Raw genomic sequence first — 14,037 nt, forward strand, 5'->3', positions numbered from 1 at the left:
GCCAAGACAGATAGAGATTGAGCGAGAGAGTGAGGTGAATCGATGAGTAAACATTTACATTGACATGCACCGGCCTATTGAATTCCGTATATTATGTGACGCATTTCATGCTCAACTCATTCGCTCACTCGCTCATGAGCCGATGTATAATCGTTAGTCATCAAATCATATGGAGATTAATTTTGTGTTTCGATTCGTGAAATATGTCTTCATTTCTCAATAAATAACCGGTCAAGAAAACCGTGTCAAATAAGCTCTATTGATTTTTGAATATTTCAAACGCTTGAATGACTTCCGAATTTTTGTGCAATTTTCTGGGAACAAACAATGATGTAATACGAACAGTGCACACGTTTATAATTAATAATATGGCATTACATCGTTTTACACTTCATTTCATTGAAAGAAAACCAATTCTCTACCCACCGATACGAATATGTATGTTCATTTCAACATAAAAATGTTTTGTGAGAATATTTACTCTCAATGTTATGTGCGTGCGTGTTTGTACAATGAATCGATTGAAAAATCAACGATATCTCCACACTTTTCATAAATCTTTTCAACTTTTTCGGGTAATTTTATGTTTTTCCAAACCACCAAAAAGGCTGCGCTGAAAACTTCTCCTTTCCCCGTTTTTTTTAATTCGTTCTCATTTTTCCTATAATACAAGTGTGCATTTTATGAGCCAATTAATATGTTCCGTTTAAAATTTGTGAGAGTATGGGCGCGAATGCTATTTAGACGCCACTGAATGCCAGCTACTGTGGGATTTAACATGCTCATAATATTGATCATAATACGTTTTTACATGGAACTGTTTGATTATAATAATTGCTCACAATGGATATTTATTAGTATTTCTTAGCACTATTTAAAGTGATCCCCAGCATAATTCGTATATGCAATGTGGTTTCCTATTGCTGTTGTTTTTATTCTAATTTTAGGTTTCGTCATCACTTTATGTATTGGATATGTTTGGTTTTACTGAAAACGACACACATACACATACAGAGAGAGAGAGAGAGAGAGAAGGAGAGAGAGAGAGAGAGAGACAAATGGAGCGAGTGAGCAAAAGAGAGCCGACATCGACCAGAATATTTTGGTGCTTGCATTTTGCCATGCGGTGTAGTTTTTTGTGCGTGATCAGCGATCATATTGACGTATGTATACATTGAACGTTAATGTGCTGATTTGTGTTTTGTTGTAGCAAACACGTACTAAGAATCAAAATATGTATGTGTACAACATTGTGTATTGCGTACATACGCATTTCTATACAATTTAAGTGTGTAAAACAAAAGTGAAAATAGCGCAGCATCTAAATTTAACATTTTTAACACGAAATACACTATCGCATTTTCACCATCAAAATCATTTATTTGAATTTGATGGTTTCTGTTCCAATCGCCATACCATATAGATACAATTATACGTGGAATAGAGAAATAAACAACAGCGCAATTTTTTTTCTCTTTCTATTTCAATGCCTTTTTTATGGTGTTGCTTGTTTCATTTTATGGAGAGTATCAAAGTCGACAACGAAAATGGCCTCAGTAAATTCGATTCGGCTTTGGCAAATATGCATATGGGGTTTGATGTACAAAAAAAAATGTAAAAGATGTATGCGAAATTAATCGATGAACGACGAAAACGATGAGGATGAAACACCAACACACGCACACAGCGAATCTAAAAGCGAGACGTACAGACGAAATTAGCAGCAAATAACAAGACTAAAATAAGAGCATGCACGGAGAAAAATCGAGTTGTATGCTAGTTAGTTTATGTATGCCTATCTGATTTATACGGTTGTTTTTGAATATTTAGTGCATTTGCCGTTTATTCAAAACGTACGCACATTATATATTTATTGCTATTTTGGATGGCGCTGTGCTGCGACTATGCTCGGCATTCGATTCTTCTTCATTCATTTATCTGGAGCCACAATTGATTTTGTCCATTCGTGCGTTCGATCGTTTACATTTTAGATGGGCTCTTTTTTCTGCATTGCTCAAAAGTAACCACTATTTTTTGCCTCTCTCGAAAGTGGCTGAATTGAGATCAATTCAATGTGATTATAATCCACTATAGTGGAATATGGATGTTCTGCTAAATGTAACACATTAAAAGGTGCATCTTAGCTGTGGAGACCTTCGATGCAAATGAAGGACAAATGAATTATATATGCAAAAAAAACTATTAAACATATATAAATATAGATTATTTTCGTTTTTGTTTATTGTGTTGTTATGGCTGGTGTGTTCGCAAATATCGAAGCCGGTTATTGGTATGTGCATTTATTTGTGGCAAAAGTCACAATTTAATCGGATAGCTTTGGAAGCGTTATCGGTTTTAAAAACGACGGAAAGTGAGCTGAAAACGACGACAACCACGATGATTAAACGAAGGAAAAAGAAAACAAATTGAAAAAGTGAAGACTACCATTCCACCCACTATTTCATTTATTGCGTGTCCACGCCATTTCAAATTCAATCCGTTTGTGCGGTGTTGCCGTTTTTTGTCTGTCATTTGGTTTGTCGCCACAATCATTTCACGGCAGAAAGAAAAACAGAGAGTGAGAGGGGCGAGGTGAGAAGTGCGCTTCAACGATAATAAATTTTTGCATCTTAAAATTGGAATGATCTTAAAACAAAATAGTTCACATAACACCATCAATCTATCCATCTTGAAATGATTTGTCTGTGTCAAACGGGAGATCCATTTTAAGAATAACGTAAATATATTTACACTTTTTACAGATTTCAAAAACGAAAACTAACATGGAGCGAGACACATGATCTTTGACTTTCGGTTGGACAAGAATTAAGTAAATTATTAGCATCAGTGGAACGCACCGCAACCGCAATAACAACAATAATATAATGATAGCGACAACGGCAACAAAACCAAATCTTTTTTTGAAAGTGTCAAAATACAAACGCTACTTGAAAATTCGCCGCATGCGCAAAACGAAACAATTGAATCTATCTCAAAAACAAAAGAGAGAGAGAAAAAAGAAACAAATTCACATTCACATCCAAGAGTATTATAAAATTCGTTCTAGATGTAATGATATAAAAATAAACCATGCAAATTTAACGAGAAAAACAGCGGCGAAATGGTTTGGTCTGGTTGTTGTTTTCGCATTCGTTTTATTTCTTCTTCTTTTTTTCCTTACTATTTCTCTCTCGTTGTATCTCCTTTTCTTTGAGTAAATTGTTTTATTTTTATTCTTTTTTTTTATTTTCAAATTTATTCGACGCAAGAAAAGTGCTTCATTGTGAAAATTTCGAGAAACGAACAGCGAAACAAAATTACACAATCTTCCTTTCGTTTAGTTTCGATCTTTCTGTATGGATCAAAAGCGTGCATAAAGGCACACAATGTGGCGCTTTCGAAAATATAAAGAGAGTTTAAAATTTAAAAGAATAAATGAAACAAATACGAAAGAATTTGTCTGAAAATCTTCATTTTCCTCATTGTTATTAAATGATTTAGATTTCATTGGTTGGCATATCAAGCCCTTACCACAGTAATTAATCTTTTTCATAAGTAAAGATTTTATCTTGACCCGTTTCAACCTACACAGACGAGGCCAATATTCACGATTTTTCCGATGAAATAATGAAATATTTCATTCTTATAAATTCAACGAAGAAAGAATATTTATATCATTGATTTGGTGTAATTTATCAAACGCACATTTCACGAATTGGCAACCATGATCAATTTGAATGAATCACACGATTGATTGAAATGTGTCTGTTTTTTTTTCTTCGTACTGGCATTGGTGAGCTGTGAATCGTCCTTTTTCTCTCATTTGATTATGACCGAAGTCTTTCATGAATCATTCATTTTTAGCCGAATGATATTTTATACAATGTTATCACCTTGCTTACACCGTCGACAAAGTCTGTTTTCTTTGTTGTCTGTTTTAGCGTTGTCGGCAAAAAGGGCGAGTAAAAATATTTCACTCTAAAAATACCGCAACACTGGGATCAATGTAATTCAACAATAATTTAAATAATGTACTTGTGTGTCGATGTAAATTAATTTTCATGGGGAAACGATTTTTCTGTTTTCATTTGGCCATCGTTTACATAAACCAAATGTGAGTAGTGTTTTGTCGATGTAAACCATACATACACAGCGCATGCACACTCGTACACTGCAATCGATCTCGATCCAAATTTCATCCGAATGAATGAATGTGATAAGAATAATGAGATGATTAATTCAATGGGTATGCTTCTTCTATCTCATTTTATGTTTACATATTTTGCATTTCTCTTTTTTTCAGATCAGCTTTATTTGTCATTTTGCTCTTTCGTTTGTTCGTTTGTATACTTAGCTATATACTAGAGATATATTTTTTCTTTTATCTATTGTTTGGCAGTGTGATGCGTGCGCGCATATTACCGATTATAGCATACACTCAAATTGAGTGACTCAATCTCATCAATTTGGTTCGTATTTGATGTGCCCATATGATTTAGATATTTATGTCAGCGAAAGAGTTGTTATTGGATTTGTCTTTGAATTTGTGTATATGCACGATCTCGCATGATCGCACACCAAACATTCAAGATTATTATCATTAATTAGCATGTTATCTAATTTACATGATGATAAACGATAAGATCATTCGCTGTGCTAATTGAATTGACTCTCATTTTCGATGGTTTTAGGACTCACTTGCGAATATACACCAATATAAGAGAATCTTCACATCATTCTGTGCATATTTTTGCAAAAATTTTAATGCAAACAAAAACAAACAAACAAACGAAGTTCATCGTCAGCTATGACGTTTCGGCGGCATCATTTCAATTTCAGCATTGCCATTTAACATTTCGAATTTTTATACGCTGCAAGGTTTATAAAAATATTTCTTTTGCTTCGACGTGTCGTTGATTTTTTTTTTTCGTGTCGCACATTTCACTTTTTTTTCTCGATATTTTTATTGTCCATCTTTCCATTGAAATATCACTGAAGGGCCGTTTTTGTTGAGGGATTTTTGATCATAAATCGATCAGTACAGACAATTCTGATTCAAAATCTAATAAAATCATGGATACGTAATCAATTCAAATTTATGATATATATATAGGCGTCAACACAAATTTTTATGATAATTGGACGGGTATTTGTAGCCGAAAAAACATCTGTCACAACAATAAATATAATTCAATAAAAAAAAAGTATCAACAGCGCAAAATTGAGTTTTCGTTTTCTTCTTTTTTGGTTTTTTCTGGCATGTATCTGTGTGTTTTCTTTTTGTTGATTTTTTTCTGCTGCTGTTTATTTTATTTTATTTTTGTGGCTTTGGGCGATTGTCTGATCAGTGTGTGGTGTGTGCTAATATGTGTATGTAAGTGTGACCCTTTTCTTGGCTACTCTTTTTCTTTCTTTCTTTTTTTTCTATCTCATTCTTTCGCTCTCTATCTCTCTTTGCTCAGTTATTTTTACAGCTTCATTCATTACATAATAATAATAATGTAGGTCTGGTACGAACTGCGTATTGTGCGAAATGTTTTATATGTGTTTTTATATTGTTTTTGTTTCGTCTTTTGCTTTTATTATTTCGTTTAAATTATGATTTGTTACCGTTGGTGAAATTTTACTTTTCAATTGCGAAAAGTAATCAGTGCGCCGTTTTCGGTGTTGAGTGAAAAATAAAAATGAAATGCGTCGCATAAATGATACGAACGAGTTACAATTGAATCAAATGGGAGAGATTCTTTTGTTCTTGTTTTCGCATGAAATGCGTGCAATGACGATAAACGACAAAAAGAAAACGACGTGTGTATATTTCTCAGGCCACAAACGCACTTAACATTGTATTTAGTTGGGTATTGCGTGCCAAAAAAACAAAAATTATGTAGGTGAATCGAGTAAAATACCGCGAGCAATGTACAAGTATTTCATTCTACGTTCTACGGATGCAAAATAAATTTTGTTGTTATTTGTGGCGGCTTCTGTAGTGATTTGTTCATCATCGTGTCGTTTCTTTAACGTTTTCTATCTCGCTCGTAATTACCAATTCTTCAATTAAATTTGCAATTAACGTTTCGCCAGTGCAACATTTTGATTGTCGCAATTTCACTTCAACCATATGGATCTTTATTTCGTTTTCTTTGGCTGTTTGTCAGTCATTGTATATTGAATGAAGCTTGTGCATCGCATGATAATCAGCTCATTAGTATTGAGCACTTTCATCATCGTCTGAAAATCAATCGATCGCTCGAACAACACGGCCATATATGTACTATGTGGGACTTTGAAAATATTGGTTCGATCGGAATTGCGACAACCAAAATGGGGAGAGGAGAAAAAAATTGTGTCGAATCACTGTGTGTTCGAATGGTTTTGCGCTGTGTCAGCTCGAATTGCATTTTGAATGTTTTAATTTTCATTTATTTCCTTATTTGCATGCCTTTTCATCGCGTTCTTCTCTCTGTGTATATGTTGTATACCACTGATTTTTTTTCTCTCCATCTGGACTGTTAACAATAACCGCGAATATGCATGCGAGCATTCAACACGATTACGCATTTAATTTTAATTGAAGAATTCAATGAACTGAGAAAGAAACGAAAAAAGAATGAGAGACAAAAATAAAAATAAAAGCAATCGAGCCGATTGGATGCCGACAGCAGTCCATTCTTTCTTTCAATAACAATGATGCTACAAAATAAATGAAAAGATATAATAAGTCTGTTGATTTGGTCGATTTGCTCTTCATCGCCTATTATTTTCACCAATCACTCAAAATCTTGTTATTTTCCGTGTAATTTCACTTTGGCCAAGTTCGTTGTCGTTGTCGTCATTTTCCATAGCAAAATTAAAAGTACAAACACCTATCGATGAGATCGTATGCATACGAGAAATTCCATTACGTGCACGCAAATCGAATTTATTACTTTGGCCATTCACTCTCTCAAATGCTCACCGTACAACAATCAGTTTCATTATCTTTAATTACTCTCTTTTTTTCACTTTTTTTTTCTCTTTTAAGACTGTGTGTAAGAGAAATAAAAATTCAAATGAGTCTTAGAAAGAATGAGCATGTAAATTGATATAATACGCATTTAAATAGCCGCATAATGCTCTGAAGAATAAAAAAAACGCACACACAACACTGAGAATATCTACGCACATATACAAACACACTGATCTTCCGCGTATTTAAAGCCACAAACTAACTAACCAAACACCAAACAATATTGTTGCGCTGCAGAATGAGCAAAAACAAAACACAACTCTTATGATTAAAATAATGCATATAAATGACTATATAGCATTTCAATGGATAATACTTTGGTCATATTTTGTAGATGAATTGTTGGCGCATAGTTTTTTTTTATTGTTGTTCATCAACTTCATGTCTTGTAGTGCTGTTTGATGGCTAGTGCGATCATTTCGATTTTCGTTTGTTTTGATGTAAAGCAATTTGATGAATGATCGACCGTAGAAAAGAGATGAGCAACACAACGCAAAGTAATTTTTACACATTTCATAAGCCAATGATTTCCAAACGTTATATATCCGAAAAGTGGCAGTAAAAATGGTGGGAGAAAAAGATTATGCATGCACAAAAATAATAAATTTATCATAAAATGATGTTATGACGACTGTTATTGAGTCGAATGCATAATTTGAGCTGTAAGCGTGCACAAAACCAACGAGAAAGGAAACATAGTGAGCGATCGCACAAAAAAAATGGTAAGAGGCAGAAAGAGAAATGCTGAACACAAGCATCGAAATATAAGAAGAAATCCCTCTTTCTGTCTAGGATTTTAATATGACCAAATGCGATTAATCATTTCTAAATATAGCTTCAATTTTTTTTTGTTTCTTATTTAATCAGCTTCTTTATATCGGATGAATTGGTGTATTTCCTGAATTCACGCAGTGTAAATCAAATGATGATGTGGCTGGGTAAATTGATCTCTATTGAACCAAGACATTAATTTCGGAAGACGAATTATTAGCACAGTCATGCACAAGATTCATCGCACTTATGTGTATATTACTATTTCAAATTTATTCAGTCTTTGGTTCGATTCCATCACATCGATTTATTTAAAAGTTGTTTATGTTTCAAATTTGTTTGTCATTTTTTGCTGTTCGACCACGTATCAAAATGCTTTGATCAGTCATTTCGCGGAATTTTGAATGGTTTCACATATCTTTTAAATGTCTTCTTTTTTTGTTGCTCCTTCGGTTAGAGTGGAATTACACCGAAAAAAGTACGTAACTTTTTTTTATAATCGCATGCAAAATGGATTTTTGCACATTCCAAAAGCCTCATAAAAAAATCCAAAAAGAAAGACGCAAAAATAATTTATCTGTTGCAACACAGTTCACGTCATGGCATTATGGTAACGATATCTTTTACTAAAAACCGTAAATGCTTAAGTGATGTCATTGCATCGTAAATTAAGCTATGATCCTTGGATCAGTTGGTTTTGTTTTCATCTTCTTTTCATCTCATTGGCAATAAGTAATACGATCGCCTAGAACAAACAGTAGTACGTGTGCATATTCTCGTTTGCGCTCTATTTTAATCAATAAAAAAGGGAATCTATTGTAAAAAAAACCTTTTGCATCGCGTTTTATTGCAGTAGTTGATCTGGTGATTGGTTACAAGGTACCATGACATCGATCTCCATACCAAGGAGTATGCGTTAATGAATACACAATCATTGATTGCATTTGCACGTTGGAAAAAAAATGAAATCGTCGCACTTTCGTTTTAATTCCATTTATGAATGTGTGTTTTATTACCTAAAGCAGCTTGTCAACCAGTTGCATATGCAATGTGTGCGCTGATGAAATAGTTTGCTTACTACTCAATAAAAGTAATTCCAATATAAATTGCATCAAATTCATTTTTTTAAACGGAGAGGAACAATAATACCAACGAAATGGACAACAAAAAACAAACTACAATCCGATTGAGCCTGAACTCAAGAAAAGAAATCGTACGCATAAACCAAACTGGCATTTTATGGAAAAAAAAGTTGTCTCACATGTGCTGACACAAAAAGGTGTTACAACTTTCTGGTTGTATTTATGATGCTGGTTCAATACCAGTAATTACAAACACGCTTGAGTGTGTTGCAATATCGAAATGCTTGCACTTTTCATCGTTTGCTATTTTGTGTAAATGTGTGCGCATCTCACTTTTCCTCTTAGGTTATTCATACCTTATCAAATTATGTACGCTGTACATGATCAAAAAAGCACCGGTGTTGTTACTTTATTTCAATTTGGTTAAATGCACATAGCGGATGTTTGATATTGGGTTTAAAGGTGCTTTTTTTACTTTAGTTAGTGCTTAAATATTGATCAATATACGTATTTGAAGTGCTAATTGAGAGCCATAGTTCGAAATGGATCAATTAAAATCCGAATCACAATTTCAATTCAATTTTGTGACTTTTGTGTATTTTACTCTCTCTCGCTCTCTCCATCCATCTCGGTGTCATTGTGTATGGCTTGGGTTAAATGATTTTTTGCATCAGTAAGTTGTTTTTTTCTTCTTAATTCTCTCTTGCTGTCGATGTTTTGCATTAAATTTTTGTTTCTGATAAAAGCGTGCAATCGCATCTGAGCACATTATGCGTATATGCAACGAAACAAAACTGTCCAAACTGCAATAAAGATCGGATTTACTTCTTTCACTTCGTTGGTTCATAAAATTTATTTTGAATTGTACGGCGAGTGAGTTATATACGTTTATGGCATTTAAACGCGATATGTTTTACTGGTTGGCTTGTTACTGTCGTTGGTGGATTTTAATTTCTTTAGAGTGCGTTGTGCATAAGCCAATTCTTTTTTTTATTTTCATTTCTTTTCATCTGCTTTTTTTGCACTGCTGTGAGTGCTGCTGCCGCCGCCGCCACCGCCACCGTTGCTCTGTTCACTTGCCCGAGGTATATATCATTGCGAATACATTTAAGAGCATTTTTACCATACAGCGTTCCATCCAGACCTTCACGTTTTCTCTTTTCCGAGTTTCATGTTCATTGTAAAATTATCGACACTGAAAATTACTTGTTTCCATTTCACTTCGCCGTGTGAATATTTCCTTGGTTGACACATTTAATTATTGATAATAGAGAGTTAGGCAATTATGCAGAGCAAGTAAATTGAACCTTTGCGTTTGAAGTTTGTTTTTCTTTTCAAGTTTCTACTCATTCCTCTTCGGCCACATATTCTTTGTCAAATGAAAACGCTTTGAACGTGTGAATCAAAGTAAAATGCGAATAATACGTTGATGTCTTGCAATTGATTTAAAAATAACATTTGAATGAGAATTGATTTTTGAGCATTTGGAATGGTGGAAAAGAACAACGGTCTGAGGTGAAAAATCTCTTGTTGTGTGTGTGTGTGTGTGCGTTTGTGTGTCTTTATTTAAATGTATTAACGAAATAAACTTAATCGTCTGATGACTTATAAAATGAAGACGACGTATTGTCGCACGCATTGTCGATGATGATGGAAACAACGACACTGAACATAGCCACATAATGTAACCGATAATCATTTTACTTAATTTGCGAAATTTGTAGATGCGCCGCGTATGCTGTATATTTTCTCAGTATTCGCCATTCAACGGCCATGGTTTCGTGTGTTCGTAATTTTATGTAAATAAAATGTGTGGCGACCGTTTATATACATTTTCCTCATTGGATTTAAATCATAAATAAAATAAGCAAAATGAAACAGACCAAAGAGATCGTACGTGCGTGTGCTGATGTCAGCATTTGCTCGCATCCTCTGTTCCGCCACAAATCGAACAACAAAAAACGAACAACACTAGAATAAAAATCGAATTAAATTAAAAGCAAATATACTTCTATAGTCGAATTGCTTTGGAAAAGCGGATAAAGAAGATGTGCGCTTGAAACAAAGCACATTTGCCGAAACGAAACTCGAGGATGTCGAGTGTTCGACCAGGAGCCGAATGTTTTTGAAAGAATGAATATCCGAACAAACCAAAGGAAAAAAAAATATCAGCTGGGCCACTCGCTCGCTCACTTACGCTTAAATAGAAACAATGAGCAGCTCAGATGTATACGAACACACAAAAAAATAGTAACAAACACCGAGAAGACGAGAAGAAGAAGAAGAAGAAGAAGAAAAAAACTATGTTGCAGACACAGCGTTTTTCATTCGATCATTCCATCGTCTTTATAATCCCCCAGTGTCTTTAATTTACAATGCAATGAGAGAGTTAGTACAAAACTAAAACATTAAGTGATCGACACAAAATACATTTTCGCAAGCATTCAAATCGGTTTTTCTATTTTGTTACACTATTTTTTGTTCTGCCTCTGTTCGTTGCGCTTTTATTATCTCAGCTTCGCCGACGTTCATTTAAGAAATAGCTAAGTTGATTTTTACGTTTGCCTTTTGCCATCGTTTACGATGTGCAAATCCAATGTTTTTTTCTTCTTCTCTCTTTTTTTTAACAATACGGAAATGGAAAACCAGAATGAGATGGAGAAAAGTCATGACAGAGACAGGGAGAGATAACGGACTGAAGAAAGAACAAAGCACCCAAAAAGAAAACGAATTCAACATTTTAATATTATATGAACAAATGCAATAAAAACAAATAAGCGAATCAAAACGAACATACTACGACGAAGATAAATAATAAACCGCCCTTCAAATGTGACGTGGATCACAAAATGTAATGTGTGTTTATAAAATGATTGTGCTAGTATTTCCCGATGATTCTTGTTCCCATTCTTATCCATCGATAACGATATAAAATGCAAGTGATATGGCCCGAACATCGTTTGATAGTGAAGATGATTAGGCCTACAAAATTTGGATGCCTTTAAACTACTTCTTAGATATCAACAGACAGACAGAGAGAGAGAGAGAGAGAGAGAGAGAGAGAGAGAGAGGGGCAGCGACAGAGATAGAGAGAAAATAAAGGGGGATTAACAAAGACAAAATCAAAACAACTAAACCAAATACAAAAAAAAATATATATATAATGTAATAACGAGAGATAAGAGGTGCGCGTGAGCGCGAGCTCGAGTCGAAAAGAGAACAACAAAAACAACAGCAGCAACACCAGCAACAACGCGGCAGCAGAAAAAAAGAAATGCACAGAAAAGACACCAAGGGTCAACTTAAATGAATGCACAGCAGACACAAGATATTTTTGTTTGGCTTGGTCGAATTCGCATTGTGCATATTTTAAATTTGATCGTGCTTTTGTGCCACTGCCTGTGCCAAGCGCGCGCGCGTTGGCCTCTCTTTAAATGTATGTTTGTATTTGTATGCCTGTTTACTGAAGATGTAGAGTACGTGAATATTTTTGCATAAATGCAAAACAACGAGTCGAAACACAAAAGTGATAATGTACACTAACATCTTCCCTTTTTTTCGTTTGCTGTTTTTGTGTGTGTATTTTTTTTTTTTTTTTTTTTTCAATTTTGTTCGTTCCTCTTAAAATATATGTATAAAAATACGAGATATTTTAAACTTTATTTAAAATTACCATTCGTTTGCGATTTGACTTACCTTCGAGTATATTCTTCTTTGGGATTGTGTAGTGTAGTTTTTTTCCTCTTCGATTCTGTGTTCGTCCTCTTGTCTGTTTATTTATTTGTTTTGGACTTTACAACTCTCCTCTCTCACTCCTCCGATTGTGGTCGTCGTTCTCCGTATAAGTTTTGCTTTGGAAATTCGTTGAATCGTGTTCTTTTTTTTTATTCGTCTCGGCGTTTGTATAGGACGGTTGTATTATTCGTCTCTTCTCTCTTTTTTTAATTACTTTTTGCACTCTTGATAATTTTTTTATCAGTTTCTCTTGAAACTTTTTTCTTCTGTCTCGAATTTTTTTATATACTTTTTATTTCGTACCGCAATTAAAATTTCCACTTAATAGATATACACGATTTTATTACAATGGATACACAAACACCCACTCACGCGTAAGGCTAAAATTTCAAAAAAAAAAGAAAGAAAAGAGGACATTGTTTTTTTTAAATTGTGAAATAGGAAATCTAAGGGACTGAAAAATGGTGTTGATGAGATAGAAAAGAAGAAAAAGATAAGTGCATTAAAAATGTAAAACGTTTTCTTTTGCTCAGTTGTAATGACAACGACTAAAGTTGTTGCTTCATTTTTTTTTTGTATGCCTTTGTGAACATGTTGAACACCTCCGTATTAGCGATTTTGTTATGCAAATAAACGCATGTGTCATATCAAAGTACGTATTTGGCATATTTACCGCTATTACAGCAGCAACAACGGTGATGCGATCGATTTTGTGCTGTAATCACATAGAAAATGTTAAATGCGACCAATCATATTTACGTCGAAACTCATTAAATGTCACCAAATTGATATTGACATGAGGGTGGCCCCTGTTTTTGCATATTCATTTATCATGTCCGTTAAAAGGAACTTGAAAATTTCATCGGTTGGAATGTTGCGCCGACGATGACATGACACTGATTCATCGATTCGCCGTATTCATGATGATCCAAAAATAACACATTCGTCCAGATTTTTTTTTTAAGTAAAGAACGCCCGTCTTTTCACTCTTTTCCCTCGTATTTTCAAATACCGAAAAATCATTCGTTTTGAAAATAACTTGCTTGAAGTTTTTGTATTGTTGTTATTGTTAAAGTGTCGAGGATTATTAGCCCCAAAAAAAAAAAAAAGATATCAAAACGATAAAGAATATCTCATGGCTGTTATGTGATCGAGCAAAAGAATTTCGGGTGAAATTCAAATACATTTTCACGCGTAATCTTATATCGGTATGTATACTGTCATATCCTCGGCATTTGTGAGAATCTATTTGTAATTGGGCGCGAACGCCGAATTTCTCGCGTCACATTCTCATTTCGATCGTCGGTTCTTTTTATTTTCCTTCGCTCGGCTCGATTATATGAAATAACGTACGTACAAACAAACATATTCACATCCAATGTGTGGGAAAATTGTATCGTCGTTGTCGTCTATATTTTCTTTTTATTTTCTCACTCTCAATAA

General features: G+C 34.1%; 1 protein-coding gene across 7 annotated transcripts in view; it reads right to left on the minus strand.

Annotated features, from left to right (window-relative positions):
* The window catches only part of LOC116337788 (PDZ and LIM domain protein Zasp), a 48,688-nt gene that overhangs the window by 33,650 nt on the left and 1,001 nt on the right, over positions 1-14,037 (minus strand). For all 7 annotated transcript variants that reach the window (XM_031762670.1, XM_031762669.1, XM_031762668.1 and 4 more), the window contains exon 2: positions 12,556-12,974. The gene's annotated coding sequence lies outside the window, so the exon portion shown is untranslated. The remainder of the gene's footprint in view (positions 1-12,555; positions 12,975-14,037) is intronic.

This window comes from Contarinia nasturtii, unplaced genomic scaffold, assembly GCF_009176525.2.
Source record: "Contarinia nasturtii isolate CC-2019 unplaced genomic scaffold, AAFC_CNas_1.1 Cnas_scaffold_285, whole genome shotgun sequence".
NCBI classification, from domain to species: Eukaryota; Metazoa; Arthropoda; class Insecta; order Diptera; family Cecidomyiidae; genus Contarinia; species Contarinia nasturtii.